Source organism: Rattus norvegicus, chromosome 2, assembly GCF_036323735.1.
Source record: "Rattus norvegicus strain BN/NHsdMcwi chromosome 2, GRCr8, whole genome shotgun sequence".
NCBI lineage: Eukaryota > Metazoa > Chordata > Mammalia > Rodentia > Muridae > Rattus > Rattus norvegicus.
In genome coordinates, this window is record NC_086020.1 from 88,449,734 (window position 1) to 88,461,302 (window position 11,569).

Consider the following 11,569-nt stretch of genomic DNA (forward strand, 5'->3'; position numbering starts at 1 on the left):
GGAAGATGCTATTCCAGCCAAATGGCCTTCATTTTCACAGTGAAGTAGAAGGAGATCTTGTTTGATAAAAGGGAAGGGTAAGAGCATGGTTGAGATTTCAGAGGTAAATATTTAAAGGTAATTGTGGGCATGAACAGCCAAAGATAAATAGTACTTACCTACAGAATCAGTGACCTTGAATCAATAAATACATTGCAGCTCTCGAAGATTCTCAGAGGAAAAGGGAATTAAGACTTTTGAAAAACAGCATAGAAATCGATAAAAATATTTGATTTTTAGCCATTTGGTACTTAGATGTGTTTCTGGTTTTGTTGCTTTACATTTTTAAAGATGAGAAGACAGGAAAAGAAGTACTGAATTTTGCTAATAGAAGGCAGTGAAAACATTGGTATTATAATATGCTTGGTAAGTGTATGTTGTTTATCACTATGAAAACCTTCAAATAATTATACATGAAAGCTAGATTATCAGAGGTCAAACTTTAAAAAAGAATCTACTGTGCCCAAAATCATCATGTTTTTTTTCTGTCACACTCATAATAACAACATAAGAAATAAGAGGAAGTTGGGAATAAAAGAAAAGCCCACAAGACAAAGAGCTATAATTACCCACCACTATGAATTTCCATTCTCATCATTAAATAGACTTTTATTTGAAAAGTCAGGTAACATTGAAAATTACTAGTATCTTCTGTCATGACTTTATATACTTTTCTTTTTTCTTTTTTCTTTTTTTTCGGAGCCAGGGACCGAACCCAGGGCCTTGCTCTCGCTAGGCAAGCGCTCTTCTGCTGAGCTAAATCTCCAACCCCCTGTCATGACTTTAAAATCTGGTTCTGAAGGGGATCATGTTTTTATAAGCAATACATGAGAAAGTTTGTCACCGTGCCCCCATCAGTGCTAGAAAAAAAGGCCTTTATTAATGGATACTGAGTGCTAGTTTTCTAAATCAAAATTTATGTCTTTGTAATTATGATAGCTGACATATATGTAGTACCTATCTTTAAGTACAAATATGTATTATAGAAAGGATCCTGGTTCATTAAGCCTTTGTACCATAACTTTGCAGAAAATTAAAGTGTCCAGGTAACCTTCCAACAGGCATGTACAGAAGAAAGGCATACAGCCAAAGCCTGTAAACTGAAGGCCATTAAACTCTGTCTTAGTCAGGGTTTCTGTTCCTGCACAAAGCAGCATGACCAAGAAGAAAGTTGGGGAGGAAAGGGTTTATTCAACTCATACTGCCCATTGCTGTTCAGCACTAAAGGAAGTCAGGACTGGAACTCAAGCAGGTCAGGAAGCAGGAGCTAATGGAGGAGTGCTGCTTACTGGATTGCTTCCCTTGGCTTGCTCAACTTGCTTCCTTACCAACTAACCTGGGGATAGCACTATCCACAATGAGCCCTCCCACCTTTGATCACTAATTGAGAAAATTCCCTTAGAGCTGGATCTCATGGAGGCATTTCCTCAAGTGAGGCTCCTTTTTCTGTGATAACTCCAGCTTGTGTCAAGTTGACACACAAAACCAGCCAGTACAAACTCCATGAATAAAGTATATAAACAGATAAGTAAATAAAGTCATACCAAATAATGGTCAGTGTTTTGCCAAAAATACAACAGAAGTTACACAGGAAAAGTGACATGCTGTGGTGAGGGATTGGTTTTTGATTTGTGAGTTTTGGGCTTTAGTTTGTTTGGTTTGGGTTTTCTGTTTCATTTTGGTTTTAAGGCAGGGTAACCCTGCTAACATAGAGCTCATTTTGTAATCCAGGCTGGTCTTATACTTGCATTCCCAGTGCTAGTGTTAAAGAGCAGTGGCAGACCTTGAGCAATCAGGAAGGACAGTGGCTTATGACAGTGTTAGCTCTTTGTTGTGCCATTCTTCCAGCTGAGAGGACCAGAGACAGGGATGGACAACCCAGAGAAGGGCACAAAAATACAAAACTGTGGTGTAAGAGACTACTGGAAAATCAGGAAATGGAGAAGAGCAGCAACTCTAAACAGGAAGCCATGGTACAAAACCTTTATGGCAAATGTTGAATTTCCTTGTCACAGAGGGAAGCACATGATGTTATTGTTCTTTAGATAGCTGACTGCAGCTCCAGTGTAAAAAATTAACTGCAAAATAGAGGCAAGGAGACATGTTCAAATGTTTTGCTTCTGTTCACTGAACACACAAGCTTGAATGAAGAGTGTTAAGGAAAAGTAAGTCAGATGTGATTTCTAAATTTTTCATTAAGTTTAGTATTGAAAGTAGTACCCATTGATGGTCCAGAGAGAGTTAAGAGAGCTTACAGAGATGACCTCAATGGTCTTTCTAGTTACATAAAAGTTTAGATGTCTCTTGGACATCCGGGAGGTAAATGGACAGTTGCATTAGAGAATCGCAATCTGGAGAAGAGAAAAGAATTTGTGGGTCCTGAACAGGGCTGTCTTTCATGCCATTTGGTGGTCAAGAGCTTGCCCAGTATCTGTGAAGCCCTTGATTTCACATATATTAGGAACTTTTTATTTTAATTATTTTTATTTAAAAATGCATTCATTGTTATGTAATACATCCTGATCACAGTTTTGCCTCTCTCAACTCTTCCCCTTCGTCACCCACCAAACACCAGTCCTTTCTTTATCTTTCTCATTAGAATACAAGGCACCTAAAAAAATAAAACTAAATTAAAATGAACAAGCCAGAAAAAGAAAACAACATAAGAAAAAGAGGCATGGAGAAAGCACAAGAAACATATAAAGAAAACACTCTACATTCACATGCATAGAAGTCCCATTAAAAACACAACACCAGAAACCACAATATACATGCAAAGACCTATAAGGGGGGGAAGAGAGAGAAAGAAAGAGAAAGATGGGGAAGGAGAGAGGGTTAAAGTTGTTCAGACAAAGCGTTGTGAAACAAAGAACTTACAAAAAAAGCAATTTAGTGTGTTTTGAGCATCTACTGCTGAGCGTGAGACCTGTCCTTAAAAGTGGTTTGTATGCCCAATGAGATACCACTGGATAAAAATAGCTGAAAATGGCTATCAACTGGAGACAGCTGCTGGGTTAGGGATGGATGGTGGTTTGAGTTCACTTTCCTTCTCAGGGCTGGATACCACCTGACGTAGACCTGTGCAGGCCCTATGCATGTTGCCACAGTCTCTGAATCCATGTGATGCCGGTCCTGCTGTGTTTAGAAGGCCTTGTTTCCTTTCTGGCATAAATCCCTACTAACTCTTACAGTATCTCTGCCTCCTTTTCCACACAGAGCTCCCTGAGCTCTTAAAGATTTTTACAGAGACAGCCTATTTAGTGTTCCAAGGTCTCTCACTCTCTGCACATTATACTGTTGTGATTCTAATTTTTTTCCCACCTACTGTAGGAGGAACTTTCTCTGATGATAGCTGAGCCACACATTGTTCTGTGAGCATAGCAGAATATCTTTAGGAATCATTTTAAGGCTACAGTTTCTTTAGCAGAACAGTAGTATTTGATTTTTCCCCTATTTCTCTGACCTGTCTAGTTTCAGATTCTAGGCACTCAAACACTGTCAGGAATGGATTCCATCTCATGGAGTAGACTTTAAATCCAATCATATATTGGATGGTTACTCCTATAAGCATTGGGCCAGTATAGCACCATCTTATTTTGCAGACAGGTCATTATTATAGATTGAAGGGTTGGTAGCTGCATTGGCATTTACCTCTCTCCCTTTGGTACCAGGCAGAGCACCTTGAATGAAGAAAATGTTATATATTTACATAATGGAATATTACTCAGATCATAAAAAACTGAAATTTTCAGGTAAATGGAGCTAGAAAAAAACTATTCTGAATCAGGTAATCCAGACTAAAAAAAAGACAAATATTATGTGTATTCTTTTATTTGTGGATGTTAGCTTTTAAATCTTCAGTAAGCAAGCTCTACAATCCATATAACCACAGATATGACACACAGTGCAAGTGACTGGAGGAGGGATATAGCTCCCTAGGAAAGGGGCATAGTTAGTTATGTGTTGGGTATGGACTAGAAGAGCATCAACATGGGAAGAAGAAAGGGAAAAGCTGGTAAGAGAGGGAATACATGGAGGAAGAGCTAAAACTAAAGCCATTTGGAGGGTTCATATGGAAACCTAATATAGTAGAAGCTTCTTAAGATATATACAAATAAAACTGAAACCATCAAATAATGGGGGAGGGAAAAACAAAGTAAAAACAAAACGTCTCTCATCACCAAATAAAACCTCCAGTTCCACCTGTGGGCTACATCCTTCTAATGGAGTTGCTGGCCAAAGGAGCACCATGGAACCCCACCCCCAACAACCCCAGCTATTTCTAAGGTTGTTGTTTGCTCTCCACAAACTGATGTTAAGACACCACCCACACAACTCTCTGAACAAAGAGAAGTCTAGCTGGTGCCTACCTAGAGTTTTCACCCCTACTGACTAGGGTTCATAGTCCTGGAAAGAATGTTTTAAAGGAGTTTGAAATCCACTTTTAAAAGTCTTGATCACCTAGCTAAGAAATGTGACTGGAGAAGAAACAAAGGTCTATAGAGAACTCCATCATTAAGAGGCCCAACCAAGAAAGAAGTATACTGCTTAGTTTTAACTGTCAACTTGAAACAACCTAGAATCTCCTGAGTAGAGTCCTATTGGAGGAATTATCTAAGTCAGACTGGTTCATGGATATGTCTGTGGTAAACTGTCTTTTTATTGACATGAGTGACCTAGTCTATTTGGGGTGGTACCTAGTGCCTAGGAAAGTGGTCCTAAGCAGTGCAATAAAGGAGAAAAGGTAACTGAGAGCAATCAAGCAAGATGTATTTGTCTTTCAGCTTGACTATAGATATGAGATGACCAACTATTGGTGTCTTGCACCAATTTCTCCAAAATGGTGAGCTATAACTTGGAACTATAAGCCAAGTAAATCTTTCTCTTGCTTATGTTGCTTTTTGGCAGGATATTTTATCATAGCAAAACAAAACAAAAACCTCAAAATAAACAAACAAAACAAATCTAAAACAGGAGTCTAGCCATGGAGGCTAATGTAAAACAGGAAGCCAAAAGGACATGTTCACTTATCAGCAAAAGGGGAAGGTTTTTTTAGATGTATACCATGACAAGAAGAGGATAAGGAAGAAGAGCTGGTTTCTTCTATGAGTCTGTGATTTGGGTATTTGTACCTCTAATGGTAAGTAGCACCATTTAGTTGATCCAGTGCTGTAGAGTGCTGACTCAATTGAGCCACAAGAGGAAGGGAATGAGGAAGTGGAGACAAATATGTACAGCACCACTAGGATTTGCCTGGAAGACATAGATTTACGAGTTCACGTGGACGGCCAGGTGTGCTAAGAGCTCAGGGCAATGGGTCAGACCCTCAACCTCAAGTAGAAGTTGTGCTACAAAATAACTGAATTACATTTTGATGTTATCTAGAGTATTTTCTAAGTGTTACTTAGCCTCACACTATTAATTTTTGTAAAGCAATAATATTGCAGTTCACACAGTTTTGGGTATTGGAAAAGTGTCAGAATCAATTGTTGGAGAAGCAGCTTGGGAGCTAAAATGGGTCCAGAGATGACTCTAGAAGTATAATACAGGCTTGTGATGAGATTCTCACCTCTCATAAGGGACAGAACTTCTGGAAAAGAAAATTCTCTTTTCATAATCATATAACTTATTATAGAAGAAACCAAGGAAAAAGTGATCCCAACTAATTTCATCTGAAAACTCGTGTGACCCACACCTCGAAATGCTTTCTGCATGGCTTCTGTTCAAGGTCAGTATATACAGCGTCCATGAAATGAATGTCACACCAAGTAGAGCTATTTCAGAATAGTAAATTATGTTGCCATTGAGCTTTGAGATAATGGTTTATTAATACCAAGAGCAGAAAGGACAAAGGGGGGGGGGGGAAGGAGAGCATGAAAATGATTGCTCACATGTGTGCCTGCACAGAGCGAAATGCTTTAAAAGGCATCATCTTTCAGTTCTCATAAGAGGTCTTTCAAAGCTAATTTGTTTTTTACAACAAGGTAAAAGGCAGGCTCAGACAAGTCATTTCCTTAAAATAACACATTATATACGGATTCAGTATATATATGACCTAACCAAGTTCTAACTACAGCAATAAAGTATAACGTGATCACAAAACTAGCAAAATGGCATTAGGCTCTGGTGTGCTCCTCTACTTCCTGGTGAGTTTGGTAGTGGTGATAAGTTTGTTTGCTTTTAAAAGAAATCAATTTTGTATAAATTCTTAAACTTCTGCTAAACCATGTCCACTTAAGCTTAGGTGTGAGTGCTTGTCATAGGCATTCATGAGAGCACGAGATATAATGAAAGAAACAGCCCACCCAGTTTGAAATACATCCAAACTGTGAAGAACATGGGACAAGGACGTAAGTAGCATATCTGTACTCTATTAGAGGAAGTTACATACGTAAGTGACTTCTGTTCCTAAAAAAAAAAATCTTAATAGGTTTTTGCTTGGTTTTATACCTAGAAGACTGGCCATCCCTGCCCAGAGAGCAGTTCTCAGGAGTTCTGTGCCCAGGGAAGGCCTGACTATGGTTAGAGAACACTATCTTGTATGAGTAGACACTTTTCATGGAACACTGACAACTCAGGCCACCTTAATTCACAAAGAGGAATACAAAGGGTAAGAGGCAGACAATTCTAAGGATGAGCTTGCTTCTCCCTGAATACCTGTATGATTCTTCCCTTGTCTTACAGACACAGAAAGCTGATTTATTCTCTCTCTCTTAGACAGTTCTCTGTGCAGCCCAAGCCCAGCATACACAAGAGGTTTGTCCAGCACGTTCAAGCTCACTTATTCATGGAAAGTTCTGTGAAGTATAAATCTTTATTTCAGATGCTTCTTGTTCAAAATCTGAGGTAAGGCTTACATGGTGCAATAGGTGCTCAGAGAATGAGAGGAATCAGCTTTCGTAAACTGGAAAGTGAAATACAAGATCAACTGGAAAGATCTGACCAAAGGACCATGGCTAAGGCACTGATTGTTCTTCTGATCTCTGACCCCATGATCAGATTTAGTTTCAACAACTCTTTGCATGTGCTCCCCAGTACAAGCTTGAAATTTTTATTTTCTGTTCTTATGGAGCAAAGTAAAGCTATGTAAACTATTCAGAACTGTTTATGAAAGAAGTCTAATGTTTAAAGTCCAGATGTGCCAATATATTGGGGTTTTAATGAAATTCAAAAGAGCAGTTTTCCTAGACTGAGTTGGTACAAAACCGTATTTATGTTGACTTTCATGTTTAAACATGAAATATTTTTGTCAACTAACAAGGCTCTTAGGGCTCTACTTCATAAACTGGTAGCATTATCATATGCTTATATCATAGAAATAGCTTTTTCCTCATTAGGTAAGAAACAACCTATCTCCTAGCCAAAGAGTCTAGGATAATTGACAGGTTAGTGAGGCACAAGAGATAGACAAGAGATACATGCTTCAAAAAAACTGAAAATGTGTAGAAAATACATTTAAAGACATCAGGGATATGAACATAGCTTGGTAACTGTTATTTCTTGCTGGGTACCTACATAAAAATTGTTGAAAAGTCCTGTCTATTGTAGAAGACTTGAGTTTATACAATATAAACATACAAGGTTCTACATTATACCTCTCCCCTTTAAATTTATACTGGACTTTTATTACCATGACTAAAAGTTATTTTACATAATCCATAAAATGCAATCTCAAGAAGTAACATTTGTTACTTCAGAATTAATGGAGATTATAATTTATAACTTCACCTTCATGTAAAATACCTCTTACAAGAAAGGTTATTTTGAACAGGGTTAGAAGTTGACCTGCATCCTATTATTAAAAGATAAAGATGTATTGGAGCTGGTGTCCTAACAGCCAGTTTCTCCCAGTGTTCCCTTATTTAGAAACAGTGTCAGTTTGTTCAGATGTGCTTATTCCAGGGTAGGTATGTTTGGAATCCAATGTAAACAGTATGCTTATTAAAAATGAATTTGCGCAAAAGTTCATAGAACTAAAAATATTCGGTGGAGGTTAGGAGACAGTTCTCCCTTGATCATCTTTCAGAGGGCTGCTCAATACATTAACACCGCAGATTGGTAGAGAGTTGTAAGATTAAGCTGTATTTTTAATCCACACAGGTTGTAGTTTGTTGTTGCAGAAGCCCAACCCAGCCAGTACAGATGGGAAAGCACTCCTGGTGAGTGGGTTAAGGAAACACTACCCCATTGGTAAATCCATAAGAATGTAAGTTGATATACTGTGGAACAAAGTTGTATATACTCATATGTATAAGTTAAAATCAATTAAATTTGAATGTCCCTCCCTGTGGAGAAAGACCTGGGAACACTGACTTATTTCATCAGGATTCCAATTTTCCAACACAAAAAAAAATTTAGGGGGGATAGGATGAAAATCAGAATGTACCAGGACAGGAAAAGTACCATGAGGAGAAATAAGAGTCTAAGCTACACACGACATAAGAATCCAATGGGCCCAGTGCTATGGGAGATCTTTAGAAACCATTGGTTTTGTGTACATATATTTGTGTGTGCATGTGCCTGTGTCTGTGCCTGTGCCTGTGTGAGTGCGTGCGTAAGAACCTGACCTGTAGCACTTTGGAGCACATACAGTTCTAAGCCTGGAAAGAGAGATGGTACTATTATTTGTCAATACACATGAGCTGAGTGAAAGATGTATGTATGAAGCCCATGTAGTTGGCAGAGACTTCTGTTCTTAATCCCAGTTCCTGATGAGCAGCAAAGGAAGTGGACCCAGAATCAGGAACTTGTATCACTTATAGATATTATGTACATTGAGTTTCTTGATTCCATATTTCAGCAAGCAATCACCTTGAATTATGACCAAGAAGTGTCTTTAAAATAGATGTATACATATCTCCCAGATTGGAACAATTATTTGTGAAGAATCTTCACAGACAAGACATCCTGATATTCGATTAGGGATAACGAAAACATAAAAAATATAAACACTAACATAAATGGTTTTCTGATTTGTATGCAAAGATGGATATAATACTAGGGTACACTTTAAGTACACTTAAGACATAAATATTAATGTACAAAAAGATCATTTAGCAGTTAAAAGCTCTTACAGATGAACAAGATTTGGTTCCTAGAACCTACATGGCAGGTCACAACCATTTATAAGTCCAGTTCCAGGAGGACAAAATGCCCACATGTATGTGGTGTACATAAACTCATGTAAGCATAGACATGATTATAAAAATTAAAATTTAAATGATAGATGTAAAATTAATTATTATAAAGGCAATGGCATTTAAAACAACGCATTGTAAACAAAAGACTTTTTTGACTATTTTGCAATTACTCATCAAAACCAACTAAAATATTAAGCAAAAGAAAGAAAGAAAGAAAGAAAGAAAGGAAGGAAGGAAGGAAGGAAGGAAGGAAGGAAGAAAGAAAGAGAGAAAGGAATCCAAGCTAAAATGCTTGAGACCATCTGGACAAACATGCTTATGTTCACACTGAGAGAGATAGACTCTTCTGTCTTAACAATCTTATGTCAGGTACTGCCAGATAGTTAATGAATAGTGTATCTCTTGGAGTCAGGAGCTGTCGTTGTGAATTTTCCCCCAAGTTATTCCCAGAGGCATCAGGCATTCCACAGGCTCACCACATGTCAAGGTCTGTTGGATGGTAAAATCAACTATGTATTTCCTTATTTGGTTATTCATTTCCAAAAGTCTGGAAAAAAAATCCACTTCCTACATCATGAGTCGATGAATTTGCTTCAAACATTAATGCATTTACTGATCACTTCCTGTGAAAAAGACGTGATTTAAGAGTTTTACTCAGCTGCTGGATGAAACCTCTCGGAAGACAGTTATGGTAGGCTCCTGTTTACAAGCATAGCAGAGTATTATTAATAGTGTCAGGGGTTGGCTCTCTCCTGAGATGGTCATTGCTTGGCCATTCCCTCCATCTTGGTTCCATTGTTTTATCCCTGAACTACTTGTAGGCAGGACAAATTTTGGGCAGAATTTTGTGGGATGGTGGTCCCCCTCCCTCCACTGCAGCTGATGGAAGCAGATGCAGACACCCACAGCCAAACATAAGCAGAGTTCAGGGAGTTCTGTGAAAGAGTAGGGTAAAGGATTGAGGGAGCCAGAGGGCTCAAGGACACCACAAAAAACTTACAGAGTAATCTAACCTGGGCCCAGGGAGGCTCACAGAAACTGAACCACCAACCAGGCCTTGGCTGGTCTGAGGCCCCTATACATATGTGGTAGATGTACAGCTTATTCTTCATGTGACTTCCGTAACAATTAGAGTTGGGGCTGTCTTTGACTTTGTTGCCTGCTTTTGGTTCCCTATCCCACAGCTGGGCTGCCTTGCCTGGCCTCAGGGAGAGATGTGCCTAGTCCTGCTATGACTAAATGTTTCAGGGTGAGTAGATACCCACGGGGGGGGGGAGCATCTGAGACTAGAGAGATGGGGGAATAGGAGAGGGGTATAAGAGTAGGACTGGGAGGAGATGACGGAGGGGGGCTTCAATCAGAATGTACAGTGAATCAAACGATAAAATACAATTAAGAGTTTTACTCAGATTGCCTTTTTACATCCTCAAGCCAACTTTCATGAGAATTCCTTACTACATTCCCTTAGGGGGTGGGCAAACTGAAGCCCCAGACAGTCTAATATCTTTTCTAGTCACACAGTAAGTAATCATAGAGCCCAGGATCCCAGCATTGCAGCCTGTCCGAACCAATCTCATAAAAACTGACACACACAGGTCAGACAGGTAAAAGCTCATGTGAACCTCACTTAAGGATCTACAGGTAACATTATAAAGACTGAAAAGGTTATATTTATGTATTTAGAAATACATACACACATACATACTTATACACACACACAGACATACAGATACACACATACACACACACACACAACAATTAAAAGAGAACACAATTTTGAAAGAGAGTAAAAGGGAGTATAGACGGAAGGATTTGGAAAGAGGTAAGGGATGGGAGAAATAATATAATTATAATTTCAAAAATAAATTCTCTAAAAAAAAATCTATGTACTCAACAATCCTTGAGGTGTCTATTTGAATATTTTTCTTCTGGGCTTAGTCTGGTCATTTTTTTTTTTTCTTTTCAGAGCTGAGGACCGAACCCAGGGCCTTGCGCTTGCTAGGCAAGCGCTCTACCACTGAGCTAAATCCCCAACTAGTCTGGTCATATTCTCAAATCTCCTTTGTCAAGATGTTCAGACAAGCTTGGTATTTTATTTTGGTGGCTAAAGCCAGATGCTTAGAAATGGGTTGGGTGTAATGATTTGATACAATTGGAGCACGACACATGGGCCTGTCACCCTGTAGGAGGTACAATGGAGAGAATATGAACACTAATTCTATGGCAACAAAGCTTTATCTCTAAAATTGAATAATTTTTATTTAATTGTATTTGGTATATGACAAATCATAGATGTATGGGAAAATAATTTTAAATCATCAATAACAAGAAAAATAGGTATAACTCTCTAGCTATCATCATGATGAATAGTCTTGATCTGAAAGCATAAG